This window comes from Sciurus carolinensis, chromosome 2 (genome assembly GCF_902686445.1).
Source record: "Sciurus carolinensis chromosome 2, mSciCar1.2, whole genome shotgun sequence".
NCBI lineage: Eukaryota > Metazoa > Chordata > Mammalia > Rodentia > Sciuridae > Sciurus > Sciurus carolinensis.
The window spans coordinates 119,627,321-119,652,809 of record NC_062214.1 but is presented as its reverse complement, the minus strand read 5'-3'; the positions used below and the strand labels follow the sequence as shown (position 1 = coordinate 119,652,809).

The 25,489-nt window shown below is 36.3% G+C and overlaps 2 pseudogenes; both read right to left on the bottom strand.

Annotated features, from left to right (window-relative positions):
* Positions 1-8,114: 8,114 nt before the first annotated feature.
* Positions 8,115-8,446, bottom strand: LOC124976421 (golgin subfamily A member 7-like; annotated as a pseudogene).
* A 5,737-nt stretch (positions 8,447-14,183) lies between these two features.
* LOC124976420 (olfactory receptor 11G2-like) lies at positions 14,184-15,120 on the bottom strand (annotated as a pseudogene).
* Between the last annotated feature and the right edge of the window lie 10,369 nt (positions 15,121-25,489).

Sequence of the window (25,489 nt, the reverse complement as noted above, 5' to 3'; positions counted from 1 at the left end):
GTGTTTGTAACTTTCTATGTATTTTCTTTCTGGAACTTATCAAAATCTGAAACTATTTTATTTCTTCACTTACTGGTGTGCCTTGTTTGAAAAATTCATTGTTTTATTATAGTTTCTAGGACATACTGAGTGTTTTCAAATGGTTGTATAACTGAACAGTTCTCTCTTTTATTAAAAGTATTTTTCTTACAATAACATGTTTATCATAGAAGCCTTAGAAAATGCATGTATAATAAGGAATATAATAAAATCCTTTAAGTACATATTAATCAAAGATATTTTGCAAAAATATGTTCCAAGTCTTAAAATAATATAATTCATATGAGAAGTATTTTTATAACATGTGAACCTAATAGCAAACAAAAAAGATGAGTAAAAGTTTCAAGAATGTGTAATTTACGAAGTCTGTATTTTCTGAAGTTAACAGAGTGCTGATAGAAATTTCATAGAATTCATCTGAAAGGGGGTTACGAGAAATAGAATGTTCTTAGTAGTGAAAAACATTTCATTTTAGCTTATTATTTCTCTAACTGCTAAATTATGGGCAATGGGGTAGAAGAGTGGCATTTAAAAAAATCAAACAACTAACTTGCTTTATGGAACTAACATAGTTTTAAACATGTTGGTGTATTAGTTTCTTAAATGTAAAATGGAATTGTACTATATAATTCTTAATATTATTCACCTCTAAGGTGTTTATGTGGGATTTTCCAGACCACACAGGACAGCTAGACTTGGCAAATCTAGAAGTGATGTATAATTATGGGAAGGAAAAATTTGGTGAACATTGTAGGAATTACGTATGAAGGTACACTATTCAGGATAATTCTCGTTCAACCTAAGAATAGAAAGCAGATGTTGGGTTAACAGGTCACAGTGTGAATTGACAGGTTCCTCCTGAGTTGGCTGCAGAGGGTGATGTGGCCCAGGTAGTGTGTGCAAAGTTCATCTATGCATGCCAATTTCTGGATGATAATTTAACAATCTGGGTAATTTTCACTGATACTTTCTTCTTTTCTGAAACTCAGACCTAGGGACTAGGGTGGTGTGGAAGTCTTGGTATTACTAGTTAACCTCTCTCAGCAACCAGTCCAGACAATAAGCATATTAGCAGAACCTTTGTCCTACCTGGCCTGGAGATGACATGCCGTGGAGCTTGACCATCTCTTTTAGGAGTGAATCCTGCCTCCACCTCTTCCGCTGTACATGTTAGGCAAATTTTTAACCTTTGAATGCTTTGGTTTCCTCTTCTGGAAAGTGGAGAGAGTAAAAGCACTGATTAAATATGGTATTTCAAGGATTAAATAAGTAATATTTGTCAAATGCTTGATATCCAGTCAGTGCTATCCAGCTGTCTGTCCCATTGTATAAGCTCTTTCTTGAACTCCTTTGACAATAAGTGTCACCCACTATTGGCAAGTGGTAGGCAGCTGTGATACATTAGAAGCAGTGCTGGATTGGAAGACGGAGCCCTGGAATTTGGATTTCAGCATTTACCTTGCCCAATGATAGCAATTCTACAAACCAATTATTTCTTACTACATAGTTTCCTCAAATGTATAGTGGAAATAATGATGCCTTCCCAAAGGGTTGTCATGATGAGCGCTGAAGGAGATAGAGAATTGACAAGGTAGAAACACTTTGTCAGTATCTGACATACAATGAATAGTAGATGCTTTGTGGAAAACTATGGTAGAGTTAGCAGGAGACTGTTTTTCAGAGGTATAGATTCTCCAGTTATATTTTAATATTTTCTCTCATTTAATACTACACTACCTTCTTTCCTGAAGCAAAAAAGAGAATCCCAAGTGAAACTTCTCAATCAGCTTCTTGCAGGTTTTTCTGGGAATGGGGTAGTTATCTTTGTAATAACAGCTGGGGAGAAGGTGTGAAAATAGGTTGGGATGAGGATCAGTGAATATATTGTTGTAGGATCCTGGGATTATAAGCAAGCCTGACTTTTGCTCCTTGAGAATTCATTTACTGCTTCTAGAAGAACAGTACCAGAGACAGCTCTCTACTAGTTATTCCCTTGACAACTTCCATTCTTCTTTGGAGACCTTTGTGCCTTCCTTTCTGCTTTGATAGTCCCTAGTGAGGGATGAAGTATACCTATTTTATTGGGTTTAATCTCTCAGAGGTGGCCAGTGATGCCATCAATAGATCTGTCAATCACTCACCGAATCTCTTCAGAATACCTATCATATGCTCAATGCAAACAAAATACAGGGAAGGTGTCTGTATTGCAGGAATTTATTTTTTTGGCCTTCTGATGAGTTGATTTCAGTTGGTGGTTCTGAGGATGTATCTTCCATCCTTAGCAGGAAGAGGAGATGAACTGGGGAGTAAGGGACCTCAGGCCAATTGGTCTGTGTGTTTACAACAGGAATCACACCCTTCTCAGACCACCATGGCCTGCTAGATGATCTCCTTTCTCTTCTTTCAGTTAGAGCTTCTGAGTCACAACAGTTCTACTGAGGAAACCTCCTCTCTTGGGACACTTATCACACCTGAAGGTACTTGAGGGGCCATAGCAGGGCCACTCTGCAGCAGGGTACAGAGAAGCTGCCATTGGGCTTCAAGTTTTCTTCTTCCCCAACAAAAGTGCAGTTTTGAAAGTATGACTCATAGTTTGTCCCTTCATAATCCTTGAAGGAATTTTTATCTTAAACATCATGATTTCCTCAGTCCATTGCATTACACTCAGAGTCCGGATCCTGGGTAGGGAGGCCCCTGCCACACAGCAACACTGTCCTATTTTGAAAGTCTTGCCTCAGAATTTCCTGTGCTTTCATCCTATGCTCTAGCCACATTTAGGCACACACACAAATTCCAGTCACATATTTGTTGAGTGAATCATTTCACCTTATGAAAGACATGAAAGATCACCCTTATTTGAAAGGACACTCCACCTCTGTGGAGTGATAATCCAAAGAGCTGAATTCAGGTGTGGAGAGGCTTAGAAATTAATTCCATGCAAGAATATCCATGTGTTTCTATACATGTTTTTCTTCTTTTGTCTTTCCAAACACTTCTGGTTCCTCTTATTAGATTTGGGAAATCATTGATATTATGACACAGGTGCATAGTGTGGTCAATAGTATATTATGTAGACTCAGGCATCTATTCACCATTTATTATTGTAGAAGTCAATCAACTTTCAATAATCCTATGGCTTGAATTTATATTTCTGGTAATGATTATGTAAAAGATATCCCTTGCAGGGAAACGTCATAAAAAGGTTACAAAACAGCATCAATGATAACCAAACCTTCAGAAGAGTTGATAATATTCTATTCACATAGTATTATTCTTATTCATTTATATTTTAGTGAGCTACTTTTAAAGGACAAAGTTCAAGGCATTTGTATACCATAACACACTAGTGTTAGTAATCACAGGCAAAGATCAGGGTGTAACTAACTTCTGTTTTTCTTTTTGTTTATTATGGGTTTACAGACTCCAGCCATTTGACTCAATGCTCATCTCATGAGCTCAGATCAGATACTGAAAACAATTTTTAATTTTTCTCTAGGAAAAAAATGTTTTAAAAGTCATGTATAGAGTCTGATAAGTACTTGCCATTTAAAGTTCAATGGTTCTTATTCCATTCTATTATTTATTTGTACTATGAGGCAGTTACTTTAATTTTCAAAATATGGAAGTTTGACTTTGGGGCTGGGGTTGTGGTTTCAGTGGTAGAGTGCTCACCTGGCACACATAGGCCCTGGGTTCGATCCTCAGCACCACATAAAAATAAAATAAAGGTATTGGGTCCACCTATAGAAGTTAACTTTGATGAAAATTCTTATCCATGGAGTTCTATAAAAAAGATATCTGTAGAATTCTATAAAAAAGAATGATTTTGCTTTAGACATATACTTTAGAACCTTGTTATTTTCAAAAATGTACTAACCTTTGCAGGCTCATTGATTTAAAAAGTGGCCAATTTGTCCCAAGGCCAACATCATTCTAAATGGAGAAAAATTGAAAGCATTCCCTCTACAAACAGGAACAAGATAGGGATGCCCACCTTGACCACTTCTATTCAACCTAGGCTTAAAATTCTCTAGCCAGAGCAAAAGGCAAAAGCAAAGAATAAAAGGGATATGAATAGGAAATGAAGAACTAAAACTAGCTCTATTTGCTGACAACATGATTCTAAATTTAGAATACTCAAAAAACTCTACCAGAAAAATTGTAAAACTTATAAGTGAAATCAGCAAAGTAGTAAATTAAAACTCATAAATAATTGCATTTCTATATCCAATGACAAATCAACTGAACGAGAAATTAAGAAAACCATCTCATTCACATAGCCTCTAAAAGAAATAAAGAGTTGGGAATCAATCTAATAAAAGAGGAGAAAGATGTCTACAATGAAAATTACAGAACACTAAAGAAAGTAATTGAGACTGGCCTTAGAAGATGGAAAGGCCTCCCATGTTCTTGGATAAGCAGAATCAATATTGTCAAAATCACCATACTACCAAAAGCACTATACAGATTCAATGCAATTTTCCATCAAAACTCTGATGACTTTTCATGAAAATAGAAAAAGTCATCATAAAATTCATTTGGAAAAATAAGAGACCCAGAATAGTCAAAACAATCCTTAGTGAAAAAAGTAAAGCAGGAAGCATCACAACACCAAGCCTAAAATTAAACTGTAGAGCTATCATAACAAAAACAGCATGGTATCAGCACAAAAACAAGCAAAAAACCCAATGGAACAGAATAGAGGACACAGAGACAAACCCACAAAAATACAGTTATCTCATACTAGACAAGATGCCAATAGCACACATGAAAGAAAAGATAGGCTCTTCAACAAATAGTGCTGGGAAAACTGGAAATCCATGTGCAGTGGAATGAAATTTAACCCCTATCTTTCACCCTGAATAAAACTCAGCTCAAAGTGGACACAGGATCAAAGACCTAGGTATTAGATCAGAAACCTTGCGCATACTAGGAGAAAATATAGGACCAACACTCCAACATATCGACTCAGGAACTGACTTCCTTAAACACAACTCTGAAAGCATAAGAAGTAAAATCAATAATCAATAATGGAATGGCATCAAACTAAAAAACTTCACAGCAAAGGAAGCAATCAAGAGCATGAAGAGAGAGCCTACAGAATGGGAGATAATCTTTGCTACGTACCTCAGAATATTAATCTCCAGGATATATAAAGAACTCAAAAAACTTAAACCAAAAACCTCCCAAATAACCCAAACAATAAATGGGCAAAGGAATTGAACACGTACTTCACAGAAGAAAAAATATGAATGGTCAACAAATATATGAAAAAATGTTCAACATCACTAGCAATTAGAGAAATGCAAATTAAAACCACTGGATTTCATCTCACTCCAGTCAGAATGGTAATGATGAAGAATACAAGTAACAATAAATGTTGGTCAGGATGTGGGGAAAGGGCATACTCATACATCGCTGGTGGGACTGCAAATTGGTGCAACCACTTTGGAAAGCAGTATGGAAAGTCCTCAGAAATTTTGGAATGGAACCAACTTTGACCTAGTTATCCCACTCCTTGGCATATACCCAAAGGACTGAAAATCAGCATAGTACATCAATGTTTATAGCAGCTCAATTCACAATAGTGAATCTATGGAACCAGCCTAGGTGCCCTTCACAGATGAATGAATAAAGAAAATGTGGTACATATACACAATGGAATATTACTCAGCCATAAAGAAGAATAAAATTATGAATGGGTCTGGAGAATATCATGCTAAGTGAAATAAGCCAGTCCCCCCAAACCAAAAGTCAAATGTGTTCTCTGATATGTGGAGCTAACCCACAATAAGGAGGTGGGGGCAAAGGGAAGAATAGAAGTGCAGCAGATTGACAATGGGGAATGGAGGGAAGGGAGCAGGTATAGGAAAAGGAAAGATAGTGGAATGACTCAGACATAGTATGAGTTTCTTTTATAAGACATGAATTTTATGTTATGATAATTTCTTCATGCATCTCTTGTCTCTTATTCTTAAGGTTGTACACTAGTTTAGAAATGAAATGTTGAAAATTACAATGCCTATTAGATTCCATATTCATGCCATGAAGATAGCCTCACATATATCATTATTATCATAAAAGAATAAAGCCAAGGCCAAGTTGGAGTCACAGAAGCAAATCTTTGTTGCACATCTGCTTAATGAACCCCTAATAAAGCTCCCAGGATCAAAACCTAAGGTCCCTGATGTGGAGGAAGGGAATCATAACAGCATATAATCAGGGCGAGCAGATGAATCTTATCACTGGTGCTGGGGATCAGGTGAGAGCCAGCAGAAGTCCTGGTGAGTAAACTGGGAGTTTCCCAAAGGCTTTTTGTAGGAGGTACTGATGTAAGATCAGAAATGAACAAAAACCAAATATTTATCAAATGATTAATAACTTGGCATAGTAGAAGTTGTAAGGGACTATGACAGCAGCAAAGCCACCATCCAATGCCGTAATTGCCAGGAGGAAGAAAATGGTCAAACAGCTGATGTCAGGCATGAACTTGGTCAAATGAAGAAATGTAAGCATTTTAGGTACAGTGGAGGGGATGGCAGATATTTATTTATTATTTTTGTTTAAGAAGAGTTTTACTAATGTGTTAATATTTTAGTAAAGTTACAGCAAGGGATTTAAAAGGCAGACTGTCAGGCTGGAACAGGCTAATTAAGTAGTTTCTCTTTTTCTTTTTGTACTGGGTATTGAAGCCAGGAGCCCTTAACCACTGAGCCACATCGTCAGTCATTTTAAAAAATATTTTTAGAGACAGGGTTTTGCTAAGTTGCTTAGGACCTCATTAAGTTGCTGAGGTGGCTTTGAACTTGAAATCCTCCTGCATCAGCGTCCTGAGTCTCTGGAATTTCAGGCATGCACCACTGTGCTGGGCATCAAAGGATTACGAGTAAAATATCACAGACTTATAGGATTTTTAAAAATAACTACCAAATCCAGAAAATAAATTACATTTGAAAGATTAAATCTGTGTTAGCACCTACACTATCTCTGAAAGTAAAACTTTTAACTGCTTCATTCTCTCCTGATATATTTCTTAACTTTCTCCAAACAAACACTAGGAATATGCAAGCAAAATAATAGCTAGAAATACTGACTCAGACTTTGGAGTTTAACTTTAAAGTCACTTAACTTACTTGTACCAATTATGATTTCTGTGTGCTGAATAATGTGTATGAGGAATCTATGAATGATAAGGTGGTCTGTAGGTTTAAAATTAGTAACATAAAGTCTTATTCCTATCAATTTTTCCTCCTAAGTAATATAACAAAACCATAAAATATTTATTATACTTGCTTATTACACATTCAGGGAAACAGTAGGGACATATGTATTTGATGATTTGTGTATTATTTGTGTAATGAGCAAGTAACACATACCACATCTTTCCAACATTCAAAGTAATTCAATAATAGCATAAAAGTCTCCAAAGAGAAATACTGGAAATTGCATTAAGTACTACTTTAATTACATATAACTTATAATAAAACAAATAACATTATCAATTATTTTTCAATGAGCTTTGCTTTGAGAAACAACAACAGAAATCAATCTTAGAATCTAAATCATGGCAAAATGATAGTTCTTTGAAATCTGGAAAATGCATTAGCATAACCACCATTATCCTCCTCTCATCTGGAGAAAAGACTTTTTATTAATTTGGGGAATAAGACTGCATACGGGCTGAGATATGACTTATTGAAGTCTAAAGTCACCTGGAAAACTGACCAAAGAAATGAAGAGAATTATTGTTACTGGTGACAGATAATAAATAAACATTGTGTTGGGCTGACCACTGCATATTTTATTAAATCACTTTGAATAATAAAAAAAGAAATGCTAGTAATCAAAAGATTACAGAGTCCTACACAATATGGAGACCCAAAGTGGATGCTGAGCTACTAGAAGATGCTCCAAATGTGGAATTTTGGGAAAGTTAGTACTTGACGTAATTGACACTGTGGCTCAGGCAGTCAACACAAAGGATTGATGCTCTGGAGAGGAGGTAGGGACACTGTGTGATCAGCCAGTGGGTAGATGAGTGTCCCAGCTGGAAGTGGGATCTTTAATTTTATGGTTTATCTTCCAAAGCTTATACCTCTGTCTTCATAAACACTAATTTCAAAGACTCAAAATCCTCTTTCAGTAGGGTCTTTCAGGAGGAAGCCATGAGGAGAATATATCTTCTCATTCTGTTCTTGAATATATTTAGAGACCTTAGAACCTTCTCATAATGAATTTCCATGCATAAGAAGATTGTATTAGAGTTTGAACTGTTTATTCAAACTGCTACCTATCAATCTGGTTTTCCAGCTATACGGGAACTCAATCCGGAAGTGGCAGTATGTGTCACTGCTGTTGTCTCCTGAATGAAAGCCTTCCAGGACACCAGCACCTGCAGCATCCTCATGGCGAGGTCAGGACCACCCAGCTGTGAGTTCTGGAGGGTGGTGAGGATGCGCCATGGTCAGATTTCCAGCAGGAGCCCAGGACTCCTGCTTACAAGCCCCTTGGATGTACCACCACCTTCGAACCTCCTCACCGGTCCCCTTTGTGCGTGTCACGGCTGGCCTTCAGTTACTGCCCTGCCCAGGCCCTGTGGCCCTCACATTCCTGTTTGACCCTGGAAACACCAACCCTGAGAGCAGATACGTAGGAAAGAGAAGTTGGCAGGCAGGGCTTACATGGAACAGTGGAGTCTCTGATCCAGTGGATGACACAGATGAACCAGTCCGATGACTCTCAGGAGGTGGATAATAGAAAAGGGGACAAAGAGGAGGATTTACACCTCTGTGGGCAAGAGGAATGGTGGAGCAAGTGATGGTGTGGGAGTTACTGAGTTGCCCCAGGTGTTCATGTACAAATATTCTTAAGTTGGGAGAACACTCATCTGACAATGGAGTGCCTGAAGAGCTGCTATCTTTAGTCTCACTTACACCAAGCTGAAGTGAAATGAGGCTCTAACTCCTGAGTATTTTGAAATATTCAGTTTTCAATGACCTTTCCAACTCCCCTCTTCTTCTCTCTCTCCTCTAGCAACATTTGGTGAATAGGTTCTCTGATTAGCCATGTGGTCAAGGGCTAGTTAGAGCAGGGGTGTGTGGAGACATCCTCCCTTCCTACTCCAGGCTGAGTGAATGACATTAACTGCTGATGGATGTCCCAGGACGGCTATTAGACAAATAATATGGCTATGGAAGGAGCCCAGAGAAGTATCAGAACCAAGTTATTCAAATGTTTTTTGATATGTTAATGTGATATCAAAGTGGTGAATTTAGTGACTTATTAATGGTCTCTCTAGTTTCCTGATTATTTACTTTTTTTTTTTTTTCAGTTCTGGGGTTGAACTCAGAAGCTTGTACATACTAGGTAAATCGTTATTTAACTAAGTTGATAAAACATTTAAATGGAAATAAGATTAAACAAAGGTGAATTAACATCTCTCTGGATAAATTAGTAACAGTTCTGAAAAATCAAATTCTGGTGGCAAATTACCACACTAGCAGCTGAAATATCTTTTCTGTATTGTCCTTTTTTTTCCTCCCAGGAATTTATCTTTAAGTGATTGGTTTAGGAGATTGATTAAACAGCCCACACTAGATGTTCAAGTCTAATAAGAAGTGACTTAATCTCCAGAATCTATAAAGAACTCAAAAAACTCTACACCAAGAATGCAAATAATCCAATCGACAAATGGGCTAAGGAAATGAACAGACACTTCACAGAAGAAGATCTACAAGCAATGAACAAACATATGGAAAAATGTTCACATCTCTAGTAATAAGAGAAATGCAAATCAAAACCACCCTAAGATTCCATCTCACCCCAATTAGAATGGCGATTATCAAGAATACAAGCAACAACAGTTGTTGCGAGGATGTGGGGAGAAAGGTACACTCATACATTGCTGGTGGGGCTGCAAATTAGTGCGGCCACTCTGGAAAGCAGTGTGGAGACTCCTTAGAAAACTTGGAATGGAACCACCATTTGACCCAGCTATCCCACTCTTTGGCCTATACCCAAAGGACTTTAAATCAGCATATTACAGAGATACAGCCACATCAATGTTCATAGCTACTCAGTTCACAATAGCCAGATTGTGGAACCAACCTAGATGTCCTTCAATTGATGAATGGATAAAGAAACTGTGATATATATATATACAATGGAATATTACTCAGCCATAAAGAATGATAAAATTATGGCATTTGCAGGTAAATGGATGAAACTGGAGAATATCATGCTAAGTGAGATAAGCCAATTGTGAAAAACCAAAGGAAGAATGATATCGCTCATAAGTGGATGATGACACTTAATGGGGGGTGGGAGGGGTTAGTGTTAGGGTTAGAGTTAGGGTTAGGGAGGGGGACAAGAATGGAGGAAGCAAGGACTGTATAGAGGGAAAAGAGGGGTGGGAGGGGTGGGGGAGAAGGGAAAAAATAACAGAATGAATCAAACAACATTACCCTATGTAAATTTATGATTACACAAATGGTATGCCTTTATGCCATGTACAGAGAAACAACATGTACCCCATTTGTTTACAATAAAAAAAAATTAAAAAAAAAAAAGTTGACTGAGTCCCTCTAATTTTTGCTTAATATAAGGCAATATTGTATAATTACAATGATTCAAGTTGCTGTTGTGTAGGAGTTAATCATATTTGATTATCCATGATTTAGATAGGGCAAATGTTCTGTTTCTTTTTGTAGGGAAGGAAACTGAGGCCTAGAGGTTTAAATTAGTTGTTTGAGGTTGCACAATTCTTGAATGACTGAAGAGCAAGTTGAACTTCAGCACATTGTGAACTGGCTGGCATAGTTACTATGATTTTTTAAAGTTGCTTGTACAGTCTTCCATATGCTAGCCAGTTTTTCTTTTCTTTTTTTTTTTTTTTTGGTAACCGAGACACTTTATTTTTGGTCTTCTTCCCTCTATTCTACTTCCTTTCCAGTTTGTCATGCTTTGTTGAAAGACCCTGATTTTGTTTATTATCCATCTTTGGTCTATTTTAAAAGCAAAACTATTTTGTATACTTAATCTTACCTTGGAGGGATTTGCATATTGTAAGGTTAAATGCAAAAGCAAGATGGGGAGAAGTCTATGTAGCATTATTTGATTTTTATAAGACAAACAACCCAAACCTCCGAATATATGATAATAAATATTTATATATAATTAGAAGCATGGAGTATAAGCATGCACTTATATTAAGTATAAGTACATCCTGGGTTATCAGTGTTGTTTATCTAGCAAAGATGGAAGGAGTGGAGTAAGAAATAGACTGAAGGAAAAGTGATGGTGGTGGGGAATAGCAGGGAATAAACAAAGGAATTACTAGAACAGTCTGTACAATGTCCCACTGATTTTTAAAATTTTTTTTAGTTGTAGATGGTCATAGCACCTTTATTTTACTTATTCATTTTCACGTGGTGCTGACGGTCAAACCCAGTGACTCATGCATGCCAGGCAAGGGTTTTACCGCTGAGCCACAACCCCAGCCTAATATTTATGATTTTTATGTTGAGAAAAGAGCAAGCTATTTTTTTTTTTATTGTGGGTGAAAAAACTAGTGCATAAGTCTTCCTTAAACAGAAGGTGTCAGCATGTCCCTTGAGTTAAAAAGAAAGTTAAATATTGAATCCATAAAAATCAGGTTAAATACACAAGGTACAGTTCAAATGATGTGATTCTGGCTCAGAGGAAAATAAGTTCTGAGTACAATGCTTTAAATATCAGCATAAATATTTGCACTTTGATATCCTTTGGAGATTAGCTTTTATATTGGGATACCAAATGACATATTTTCTTATTGCACCCTATTTCTCTTACATCTACCTGTGTACCTGTATCTATTTGTTGAACTGGTAATCTGTTACGTTTCAGAGCCTTATTGTTCTGATGAAGGATATCCATTAATAAATCAGTGGTCAATTGTGAATCATGTTGGCACAACGCCATGTGGACACATTCTGGGGACACTTCTGTTTTGTGTATTGTGATATATTGGTACACGGAGAGTGACCAGCTATATGCATTGTCACCCCTTAGTACTCTGGGCTTTTATTTGTGCCATTCTTCTACTTGCTCCACAGCAACTGTAATTCTTTGTTTGTAGAGCAACTTGTTTATCTACCATGGGTTTATGAGCCCCACAGGGAAGGAGATAGTGTCTTATTCATTCATAAATTCACTTATAAATCATAAATAAATGATTTAATCACTATCTCATGCCTAGAACATTGAATATGTCTATTTTTTAAAAATGACTAAGTGACCATGGAGGAAGATAACATAAAATTATAAGAAAAAAAACCACTTTCAATTTTTCATAGTTTACTTATTCTTATGGGTCATCAGAGGATGAAAACGTTTTCCCTTTGTCCCAACACAGAGAACTTGAGTGAGATGATACCAAGATTTCACCAGATTTCTTATTTTTTCATTTTCTATCAATAATCAGCCGTGTTCCTGGTTTCTCAAACAATTTTGAAGAAATGTTTCTCTGGTTTTAATTTTATAATGGTACAGTTCTAGAAGTTTTTTTTTTAAATTCTTACATTAAATGCTATTTTAATGTATGTTTCAATGCAATTAATTGCACATAAAAGAAATCTAAAAAATATAAAAGCATATATAGTGAAAATGTGTCTCTTTCCTCAAAGTAATCATTGTTACTAGTTTCTCCTCCTCCCTCAACCTCCTTTCTTTTTTTTTTTTTTTTTTTTTTGGAACCGGGGTTTTTTTGGTACAGGTGTGTTCAACTACTGAGACACATGCCAACCTGTTTTCAAATTTTTATTTTAAGGGAGGGTCTTGCTAAGTATCTGAGGCTGGTTTGAACTTGAAATTGTCCTGCCTCAGCCTCTCAAGTCCTGGTTACCAATATGTGCCACTGTGCCCCACTTCTTCTATCTCTCTCTTTTTTCCGCAAGAACATGTTATGCATTATGAACATAAATACATGCATATCTGTATAGTCTTTCTTCATTAAGGAGCCCAGGATAAAGATTTCCTTCATCTTGCTTTTCTTTTAACAATTTGTCTTGGGGATAATTTTCACATGTACAGAGCCTCATTTAAAAGTTTTATAGTTTTCTGTTTCATGGGTATTCAATAATTCACCTAATTAATGGGAATTTAGATGGTTCCAATTATTTGCTCTTAGAAACAGCAGTCAATATTCTTGCATGTGTGCCACTTTTCTTATGTTTATACACTGTAAGATAAATATCTAAGAGTGAAATTGCACTTGAAAGGGAACTCCAGTTAATTTGATAGATATCTGGAAAATGTCCTCTCTAGAAACTATGCCAGTTTATGTCTTTCTCAAGGAACAGGGAGGGTGTCTTGACATGTAATCATCAAGGAAGACACAGCTTCCATTTCCAAGTTTCTGTGGGAGGGAAGGAGCCTGACTCTGGTGGGCTAACTTCCAAGTTGTCAATCAATTTATTGGATTGTCCATGCTGAATACTGAATTCTGGTTTATTGCTTTTCAATAAAAAAAACTGGAAGTTTTCTGTGTTGACAGATTTGTTTTTAACTTTATTTTCCCCAATGAGTTTGACTAAATTTTTTAAATTGATGACTTTATCATTTGTAAAATTTGTACATATTTCAGAAAACTGGTAGCCCACACATTGTAGAAAATAATAAAGAAATTAAAAATACATAAATAAGTAAAATGAATAAAATAAAAAATAAATAAATCAAATAATACATAAATAAATAAAATATGTAAAAAACCAATATGAACAATTTTCTGAATGACATCAGTTAATTTTCTTTTTAAAGAGAAGATAAAATCATACTAAGTGAGAAAAGTCAATCTTAAAAAACCAAAGGGCGAATGATCTCACTGATAAGTGGATGATGATACATAATGGGGGGTGGGAGGGAGGCAAGAATGGAGGAAGGAGGGCCTGTATAGAGGGAAAAGAGTGGTGGGGAGGGGTTGGGGGAAGGAAAAAAAATAACAGAATGAATCAAACACCATTACCCTGTGTAAATGTATGATTACACAAATGGTATGCCTCTACTTCATGTACAAACAGAGAAACAAGTTGTATTCCATTTGTTTACAATAAAAAATAAATAAATAAAAAAGTAGATGAAATCAGAATCACAATCTTTTAAACAGACTCTTAAGGTAATATCCCCAGTAATTTCTTCATTGCACATTTCATATCAGTGTTCCTCAGACTATATATGACAGGATTAATGAGAGGAGTAAAGACAGAATAAAACAGAGTCACAATCTTGTGCATCCCAGCTTCATGCTCAGATGTTGGACTCACATACATAACCATTACTGAGCGGTAGAAGAGTGAGACCACAGCCAGGTGAGACCCACAGGTGGAGAAGGCCTTTCTTTTTCCAGCTGCTGATGGGACCTTCAATACAGCTTTGAGGACGAGGACATAAGACCCCATGATGAAGAGAAAGGGGATAAATAAATGTAGGGAGCTTAAGGTGGAGCTTGTCAACTCTATAACAGGGTTTCTGGAACATGTAAGGGCTAACAGAGGACCTGGATCACACAGGAAGTGGTCAATAATCCTGGATCCACAGAAGGACATCTGGGAAATGACAATGATTGGAATCAGGAACCAGAGGAAACCAAGTGTCCAGCAGGTGGCCACGAGGATGTTGCAGAGACGCCCAGTCATAAGAGTAGGGTAGTGTAGGGGCCTGCAGATGGCCAGGTACCGATCAAATGCCATAACTGCCAGGAAAAAGCATTCTGCAGAGCCCAAGGAGAAGAAGAAATAGAACTGGAGGAAGCACCCAGAGAAGGAGATGGCCTTGGTGTCAGACAGGAAGTTGGCCAGCATGTTGGGGACCGTGGAGGTGACATACCAGATCTCCAGGAAGGAGAAGTTGGCCAGCAGGAGTACATGGGGGTGTGGAGTCTCTGATCCAGTGCACAGCACAGATGATGGAACCATTGCCCATGAGGGTCAGGAGGTAGACAGTGGAGAAGAGCACAAAGAGGAGGATCTGCTCCTCCCTGGGCCCAGGGAAGCCCAGGAGGATGAAGCCAGTGATGGTGCTGGAGTTGCTGGGGGAGCTGAAGGTCATGTGTCTGTGAGCTGTAAAAGCACCTGCAATTACCAAACAACAGTGCAGAGGACAAATAACAACCCAGATGTTTTTTTATTCATCTTCAGAAATGCAATAAACATTTAAACAGCAATAGACAGCTTTTTCTCTAATCCTGAAATATTGTCCTGTTTAATGACATTAGAAGTTAGTGGGTATCACTGGATAGAGTTTTCTTTACTTAAATGTATGGAAACATGCATAGTATATAAATATATAGCTTAATAAGTTATTATAAAGAAAACACCACTGCAACTACCACTGAGCTCAAGAAATAGCACATCACTTATACCTGAACTCTCCCCTCATGCTCCATGTCAATCAATATCTCTGCTTCTCTGCTCCAGTTTTGACACTCTTCTTTCCTTATGGTGGTTGCTTCCTTGTTTTTCTGTATAATTTATAAACTAAGTATGTACTCCTAAACAATGTTCTTGTTTTTTTCCCTGTTTTTATACTTTGCACAAATGAAACTGCACTTTTGGACTTTGGGCTGTTTCTTTCATTTGTCAGTAAGTTTGTGAAATTCATGTTGTTACATGTTTGTGCAGGTGGTCCATTTTCACTGCACTATACAATTACATTGTATGAATAAGCGACAACTTAATTAATCATTCCACTGTTGAAAGCTTTATTTCCAGTTATTGTTATGATTTGAGTCTTAAGGAGCGATGTTACTTTTGCCATATAGTTCATCTTTCCTGGTTCACTTGTAAATGCACTTGTGTAGGGACAGCATGCCTTCTACTCTGGTAGATTAAGGTACACAGTTGTCCATTGATTATTGCACTGTTCTGCACTCTCATCAGAGTGGCAGTACATCAGAGATTAGATTGTCCATGTTCTCCTCTAATGCTCAGGTCTATGTGAGAGCCTGGGGAATGTCATGTAGACTGAACTGCATTGTAACAACTTCTCTCCTTTTCTTTCTTCTAGTGGCCATGGGGAACACTCTCTCCCTGGCAGTATTTCTTTAGGAGTAGGTGGTTCCATCAAAACTGCTCCATTGTCAAGAGAAACTATTACAGGAATGATAAAGAAAACAGTTACCAACCCTGGGTTAGGAGAACAGTTGAATGCAGAATAAAATTTTCAGCCACTCTGGGAAGTTCATTATCCATTTTCATGAGCCTTGTGATCAGCCCTATGATTTAAACCAGGTATTTCCTTACTGTACCTGTTTCTTTTCCTATATGCCTCTACCAAGAGTTCTTTGAATTGGTTCACTCAGGAACATCTTCCTGTGTAGCAAGATTTAAATATCACTTTGCCATGGGCTTAATGTCAATTTTCCTGAGAAGTTACTTTATTAGAAGTGACTGGTAATTAACTGAATGCTTTACACCTAGAGAATTTCCAATAATTATTCATAAAATGAGTGAACAAATGCAGTCTTTCAGTTCCCAAAGAAATATATCTATTCGAAGTAAAACCGATTCAAATTGTTTGACTGTGGAAGAGGGGACATTTGGGACTATTTGGAATCACTTGTTTCTTTGCAATAGTTAACTAGCTTGTTGATTTATGCTATTTGCAGTCTACCAATTTCAGGAGTAAAACACTCAAATTAATTTTAGGAAGCAGATGCCTCTTACTCTTCTTAAAAGAGTTCTCCGGCCCTGGGTGGCAGGTGTAGCAGAGGGACAGAATCAGCCTTAATTTCTTCTTGTTGAAACAGATTTTTTTTATTTTCTGGGTTGAGAAGGTAAATTTGCAGAGTCCATTATTTCTTATCCCATTTATACCAAATGTGGAAACTATCATTATTGATTTAATTTAAGGAAATTTTAACTTGAAAGGAAGAGACATTTTTTTTCTTCTCCCAACCACAGCTTAAGAGCACCTCTAGGTAGAGTAACTAGGATAATTATACTTCTGCATAATAACTTTATAAAAAATAACAACAATCCTTTATAAATGGCACATGCAGAAGAAACATGAAAAATATATATTTTCCACTTTTCTGGAATATATCATCTATTAATCAGTCAGTCATCTTGAAAGTTTGCATAGTTATCCAAGGAGTCTGACAATAATCTACTTGGAATATTGAAAACCAGTAAGATTTCCCTGGACAAATTGCAGGTGGTGATGGGAAAGTCTGTTGATTACAGTGTATTGTTATTTGGAAGGAGACTAGAAGACTGATTAATATTTTAGAACTTATAATATGCTTGAAAAAGTGTTCCTTCCTAGATGTAGTTCTAGATTTTATCTGACTTCCATGACAGGTACACTCATGTGTCCAATAAAATTTTCCAAGATGCTGCTGGTTCATGTCTTAATGTATATTGCCTCAGTCCTTTTGTGGAAAGAGCATGTTCCTGTTCCTTGCATTAAAAACTTACATTTTCTAAGTTCTCTTTGACTCTGATTTTAAGGACATATGACTTAGACTAAGATTAGGTTTCAAGATCTCAAATACTCATTTCTTTTGAAGGTGAATTTAAACCAGATGTAAAAATATCTAATAAATTTTGCATTAATTATTCCATTTTAGAATGAAATATTAAGAAGGCAGTTTAAAGTAGCTATTTAATCAAAAATCTTAGTTTTGAATGAGGTCATTAATAAATGTTGGAGCCATGAGAGTCCTTTTAACTGCTAATAAATGAAAGAAGTGATTTGAGAGAAAATTTACTGTAACAGATAAAGGTGATTTATGGATTTTAAATTACATAAAGTTAAAAAAAATCCGTTTTTTGATCTATAGGTTAGGTATTGACTAAAGGAAAAAATCAGTTCTTTACAAAATAAATTACTAATTATGATTGAGCATTTGAATCAAGGTGTTTTTTAGGATGTTTCTAAATGGTAATGTTTTGAGATAATCACTTTTCTAATTATTTAAAATTATTTTCAGCACTGAATGGTTTTGTTAATGTTCAAGAACTTTACCCCTGTGGTCTATTTTTTTTATTTCTTTGTTTTTGCAGTATTGTGGCTTGAGCTTAGGGCCTTGCACATGCTAGGCAAGCACTCTACCACTGACCTACATTTTAGCCCCCATAGACCCCTATTTTATTGTTTCTTTTTCTGGCCCCTCACATCCAATTTGTTAGTGATACTTGCTGCTTCTGTTGATAAAATATGACTTCTGCACTTCTCTTTTTTTTTCCCACTGCCTTGTCCTAAATTCAGATTATCACTCTATTAACTCTTTCAGAGTAGTTTCATGCCAGAAAGTCTTGCACAACTGTTTAGAGAACAGGGAAAATGTGTAAACCATTCTGGGTGGGCCAATACTATTTTATAGTTAGCCAGAATGCATTGCTCCTCACCTTTTATTACTTATCCTCTCTGTGCAGAAGAAACTATGATATTTACCTGCCACAAGTCGGAGCTGGAGTTGTCAAGAAAACAAACCATCCTAAAACAAAAAAGTCTACGCTGAGCATGTAGCTCAGTGGTACAGTACTTGCCTAGTATGTGAGACAACCTGGGTTGCATTTCCAGCACTGAAGAAAAGCACAGCAGGACAAGACAAAACAAAACAATAAAATAAAACAAAAATGTCTAGCTGATTCACTGTGCATCAGCTCTAGAGGGTTCTGTGAACACAGATACAATATTGAATTTATGGACCCAGGCTACATGGATTTTTTGACTAACAAGAGCAATTGCTTTTTTTTGGGGGGGGGTGTTTCAAGTACTCCTTAAATAATCAAACTCAGAAATGTTGAAACAGGTATGCCTGAGACAGGTTGTATCATAGTGTTTGAGAAAGGCAAATCCTGGATATTGTAATTTTCCCTCAAGGTTCAGGACAGTGGAAGTCTTGGTACCTGACCCTGTGCCCCCAGGCTAAAGTCAGTCCAGAAAAGACTTATGGCATTTCAGTTCCCTCCTCTAGCTAGTTTGCACAAATTCAGCGAGGGGACGACCACATCTGTGATTCTGGGTAATGAGTTTCTAGAAAATATCTTTAAAAAGCAAGATTGTCCAGATTGATGGTAAATGATGGACAACTGTGTCTAATAGAAAAAATCCCTGAATTAATGTCAAGAACTTTCTTACCAGTTACAGGAAGTTAATGCTTAATATCTTTAGGTATAAAATGGACATAATTGTATTCATGTACAAATATATCACAATGAATCTGCACATACACACACACATATGTACATTTAAAATTTTAAATGCACTAATTAAAATAATAATTCAGTAATGTGAATAGAAGGGAGATCAGCAGAGTAGAGCAAGCAGTGAGGGGAAGGGATGAGAAGAAGGGACAGGGAAGGTAGTGAGGAATGAGGTTGATCAAATACGGCATGATGAATCCCAAAATAATGTATAATTGCAATGCACCAACAAAAGAGGGCAAAACTGTGACTTTTAAAAGTACTATCATAAATATTCTGAAGAGAAAATGTGTGGGGAAGTACCTTGGCCAGTGTCTGACTAGTAAAGGTTTAAAAAGTCAGGCTCACTGGTACACAACTGTAATTCCAGCTACTGGGAGGGCTGAGGCAGAAGGATGGTAAGTTGAAGGTCAACCTGGGCAACTTAGTGAGACCCTGTCCCAAAAATAAAATAAAAACGGGGCTGGGATATAGTTCAGATGAACACTCCTGGGTTTAATCCCCAGTATTGACAAAAAAGATAAAAAAGAGTGTAAGAAATTGGTAGTCTGTGTATGACCACAGTAAATTCAAAGAGAACTGGGGTTAAGACTACAAGATTCTGAAACTATATGAATGTCTTTTTACTCTTCTAAACACTCTATCATGTTATTACCTGTATCAGCAGAGAGAATCCCAAACTGAAGCTTCTCAGAAGTTTCCTTTTTATTTTCTTTGAGAGCAGTGATGGTCTTTTTAGCCATAACCAGGAGGAGAGACAGGTGGTGACTGTGATGTGTATCCTTGATTTAGTTGACTGAAGGGCAGAGGGTTAATAAGCTACCATCAGGCAGTAAGTTAGTCTGTTTCTCCTGATCCTTAAGGATCCATATATTGGTTCTCAAGGAGAAGAGTGTTGAGAGACAGCTCTGTGCTTGTTATTTTCTTCCCTTGGGGCATTCCTTAATTTCTATATTTTTTGGTTGTTTTTTAAACATTAAAATATAGTATCTTTTGTTTACTTCAAACTTCTCACAAGTGGAATGAACTATCGATAAATAACTGATAGATTGATTAACCAACCTAGGAATAATACCGTCTGTAACTCCCCTAAGTGTGCCTACCATGTGGCCAAGGAAAATCTTACATCTTAAATCTTAGGTGAGGGGAAAAGCATTCCCAGATACCCATACCTGATCTGAAATTCACAGAGGAGACTCAGAACTATTTCAGCTGGTCTGATGCTCACAGCTAGTCTGTGCTATTCTCTTGTTGAGCATAAACAATCTCACAGGTTACAACCTCAATCAAGGGATCTGATGAATGTTTGAATTGTTTCCAGTTTTTGGTTATTATAAATAAACCTACTAGCAACTTTTGTGTACAGATCTTCGTATGACATTGTTCTTCTTTGACTTGGGTAAAGAACTTGGGATGAAATGTTTATCAATTGTTAAATGCATGCTTCATTTTGAAAGAAAATTCCAAACTGTTTCCAAAGTTGTTGTACCACTTGAAATTCCCAGCAGCAGTCTATGTGAACTCCCAATTCCTTCATATCATCATCCACACTTGTATGTCAGTCCCTTTTGATTTTAGTCTTCCTCATGTCTGTACCAGTATCTCATTGTGGTTCTACTCTATATTTCCTTAATGACTTATGATATTGACCATGTTTTTATTTACTTGTTTGCTATCTGTTAATCTTCCATTGAATGTCTCTTCAAATCTTTTGCACATTTTAAATTAGGTTGTTTGTTGTCTTTTTTTCCCTTGTATATATTTGAAGTGTGCAACTCGTTTTTATGTACACATACAGAGTTAAATGACAACTACAGTCAAGCCAAAGAACACACCCATCATCCTACATAGTTACTTTTATATGTGTCTCCAGAATACTTCAAATCTATTCTCTCAGAAATTTCCATCAGATGATAAATGTTATTAGCTAGGCTTCATGGTGTACATCAGTCTCTGGACTTATTCATCCTTCATGACTGCAGTGTATACCTTTGTCCTGTGTGTGCCCATCACTGCATGCCCACCACCTCTGGCAACCACTGTTCTACTGCCTATGTGTTCCATCCAATTCAGAAGCCACATATAAGAGAGACAAGGACATATTTTTCTCTCTGTGCATGGTTGATTTCACTTACATAATGTACTCCAAGTTCCATATATTCAAGGGAAGTGAAATAAATGTGCATCATGATTCATAATAGCCAAGAAATGAAAATAACCTAAGTAACTATCAGTGGATGAATAAATAAATAAAATGTAGTATATAGGTATAATGTAATATTATTCAGCCATAAAAAGAAGTCTTGTTATTTGTAAGAGCATAGATGGAACTGGAGATCATTATGGATTGATCCAGGCCTGGAGACACAGGACCATGTGATCTCACTAATATGGAAATCTAAAACCATTGATCTCATAGACATTGAGAATAGAATGGAGGGTACCATGGGCAGTGGAGACTAGGGTGAGATAAAGAAGGGGGAAGGTTGATCAAAGGTTGATGAGTTACAGTTAGGAGCTAGAAGTTCTGGTGCATCATTGCACAGTAGGGTGATTAGAGATAATGAGCATGTCTGGACATTTTAAAAAAGCTAAAGAAAGCATTTTGAACATTTCCATTGTAAATAAATGCTATATTATCTGAGGAGATAAATATTTTAATCTTATTTAAATACTATACAACATATGCATATATTGAAGCTTTACATGGTACCCATTAAATACGTATAAACTTGCAACTTTTAAAATAAATTTAATTTAAAAAGATGGTCATACAAAATATAGTGTCATTTCATGTTCAAAACACCAGAAAAACTAGGGATAGTAGGAACATACCTCAAAATTGTAAAAGGTATATACGTTAAACCCAAGGCCAACATCATTCTATATAGAGAAAAATTGAAAGCGTTCCCTTTAAAAACTGGAACAAGACAGGGATGCCCTCGTTCACCTCTTCTATTCAACATAGTCCTTGAAACTCTAACCAGAGCAATTAGACAAAAGAATAAAATTAAAGGGATATGAGTAGGAAAAAAAGAAGAGCTAAAACTATCCCTATTTGCCAAAGACATGATTTTATATTTAGAAGACTCAAAACGACTCCACCAGAAAACGTCAAGAACTCAAACAAATTCGGCAAGGTAGCAGGATTTAAAATTGATTCATTAAAATCAATTGCATTCCTATACACCAATAACAAATCCATTGAAAGAGAAGTTAGGAAAACTATCCCATTCACACTAGCCTTAAAAACAAAAAAACAAAACATTGGGAATCAATCTAATAAAAGAGAAAGACTTCTACAATGAAAACTACAGAACACTAAGAAAGAAGATGGAAAGATCTCCCATGTTTTTGGATAGGCAGAATTAATATGACCATACTACCAAAAGTGCTATGTAGATTTAATGCAATTTCTGTTAAAATTCCAATGATGTCAAAGGGAAATGAAGGGAAGGGAAGGGGGAGGGGAATAGGAAAGACAGTAGAATGAATTGGACATAACCTTTCTGTTCATAAATGAATCCTTGACCAGTGTAACTCCACATCATGTACAACCACAAGAATGGAAAGTTATTTTCCATTTGATGTGTCAAAATACATTCTACTGACATGCATACCTAAAAGAACAAATAAAAATTAAAAATTCCAATGACATTCTTTATAGAAATAGAAAAAGCACTCATGAAATTCGTTTGAAAAAATAAGAGGCCCAAAATAGCCAAAGTAATCCTTAGCAAGAAAAGTGAAGCAGGATGCTTCACAATACCAGACCTTACTTCAATTATGTTACAGAGCTATAGTATAAAAAAAAAAAAAAAAAAAGGTATGGTATTGGCACCAAAACAGACAGATAGATCAATGGTACAAAATGGAAGACTCAAAGACAAACCCACATAAATACAGTTACTTCATACTAGACAAAGGAGCCATAAACACACATTGGTAAAAAGACAGACTCTTCAACAAATGGTGATGGGAAAACTGGAAATCCATATGTAATAAAATGAAACTGAACCCTGTCTCCCACCTGCACATAACTCAACTCGAAGTGGATCAAGGACATAGGCATAGAACAGAGACCCTGTACCTACTAGAAGAAAAAGTAAGCCCCAATCTCCATTATGTTGTCTTAGGAACCAAATTCCTCAACAAGACTTTTAAAGTACAAGAAGCAAATCAAGAATCAATAAGTGGGATTGTATCAAACTACAAAACTTCTTCACAGCAAAGGAAACAATCAAGAATATGAAGAGGGAGCCTACAGAATGGGAGAGAATCTTTGCCACCTGCACCTCAGATACAGCATTATTCTCCAGGAGATATAAAGAACTCAAAAAACTTAACGCCAAAAAAAAAAAAAAAAAAAACAAATCAAACAAACAAACAAGAAAACCAATTGAAAAATGCAAAGGAACTGAATAGGTATTTCACAGAAGAGATACAAATTGTTGATAAATAAATAAAAAAAAATGTTCAACATCACTAGCGACTACAGAAATGCAAGTTAAAACTACACTTAATTCCATCTCACTCCAGTCAGAATGGCAAATATCAAGAATAAAAATAATAATAAGTGTTGGCGAGGATGTGGTGGGATTGCAGATTGGTGCAATCATTATGGAAAGCAATATAGATATTACTCAGAAAACTTGGAATGAAAACCACCATTTGACTCAGTTATCCCACTCCTTGACATATACCCAAAGGACTTAAAATCAGCATACTATAGGGATGTGGCGACATCAATGTTCATAGCAGCTCTATTCACAGTAGCTAAACTGTGGAACCAACCTAGGTGCCCTCCAACAGATGAATGGATGAAGAAAATGTGGTACATATACACAAAGGAATATTACTCAGACACAAAGAAGAATGAAATTATGGCAATTGCCAGCAAATGGATGGAACTGGAGACTATCATGCTAAATGAAATAAGCCAATTCCAAAAAACCAAAGACCAAATATTTTCCCTGATATGTGGATGCTAACTCACAATAAACTGGGGTTGAGGGTGGGGAGGGAAGAATAGGAGTTCATTGGATTAGCAAAGGGGAAAGAAGGGAAGGGAGGTGGGAAGGGAATAGGCAAGACAATAAAATGAATTGGACTTAACTTTTCTATGTAAACATGTGAATACATGATCAGTATAACTCCACATCATGAACAACCACAAAAGTGAAAAGTTATACTCTATGTATGTTTGATATGTCAAAATACATTTTACTGTCATGTAAAACTTAAAAGAATAAATAAAAAATATGAAAAAATACCCATGGCTTCTTTATAGAACTCAGAAAAACAGTCCTAAAAATCATCAGGAGGAATAAAAGACCCAGACTAACCAAAGCAATTCTAAGCCAAAAAAATGCCTGAGTCGTTACAATACCTGACTTCAAATGATATCACGCAAGTAGAATAATGAAAACTGTATGATACTGGCATTAAAAAAACAGTTGAAAAGAACATAAGAGAAGACACAGAGACAAATCTGCAGTGATACAGTCATCTGATCTTTTACAAAGGTGCAAAAACATATATTGGGTAAAAGACAGTCATTTTAACAAATGGTCGTGGGAAACTGGTTATCCTTATGTAGAAGAATGAGACTAGGTCCTTATCTCTCACCATAGACAAAATTCAACTCTAAATGGTTCAAAGACCTTGTAATTAGACCAGAAACTATGCAACTCCTAGAAGAAAATGTAGAGTGAACACTCCAATATGTAGGCACAGGCACTGACTTTTCTCAATTCTACACCTACTGTTCGGGAAATAATTCCAAGAGTACATAAATGGGATGGCATCAAATTAAAAAAGTCTGAACAGCAAAGGAAACAATTAGAAAGTGAAGAGAGAACCTACAGAATGGGAGAAAATCCTTGCTTGGTACTTTTCTGAAAGAAGAGTAAACCTAGAATATATAAAGAACTCAAATACTTATCAACAAAAAACCAAATAACCCAATTAATAAATGGTCAGAAGAACTAAACAGATACTTCTCACAAGAAGAAATACAAATGGCAAACAAATATGTGAAAAAACTGTTCAACATAATTAACAATTAGGGGAATACAAAGAAAAACTACACTGAAATTTCATGTCACATCAGAATGGCAGCCATCAAAAACACAAACAATAATAAATGCTGGAGAGTTTGTTGAGAAAAAGGGACACATTTACACTGTTGGTGGGATTACAAATCAGTTCAACCACTATGGAAACCAGTGTGGAGGTTCTTCAAAAGACTGGGAATGGGACTATCA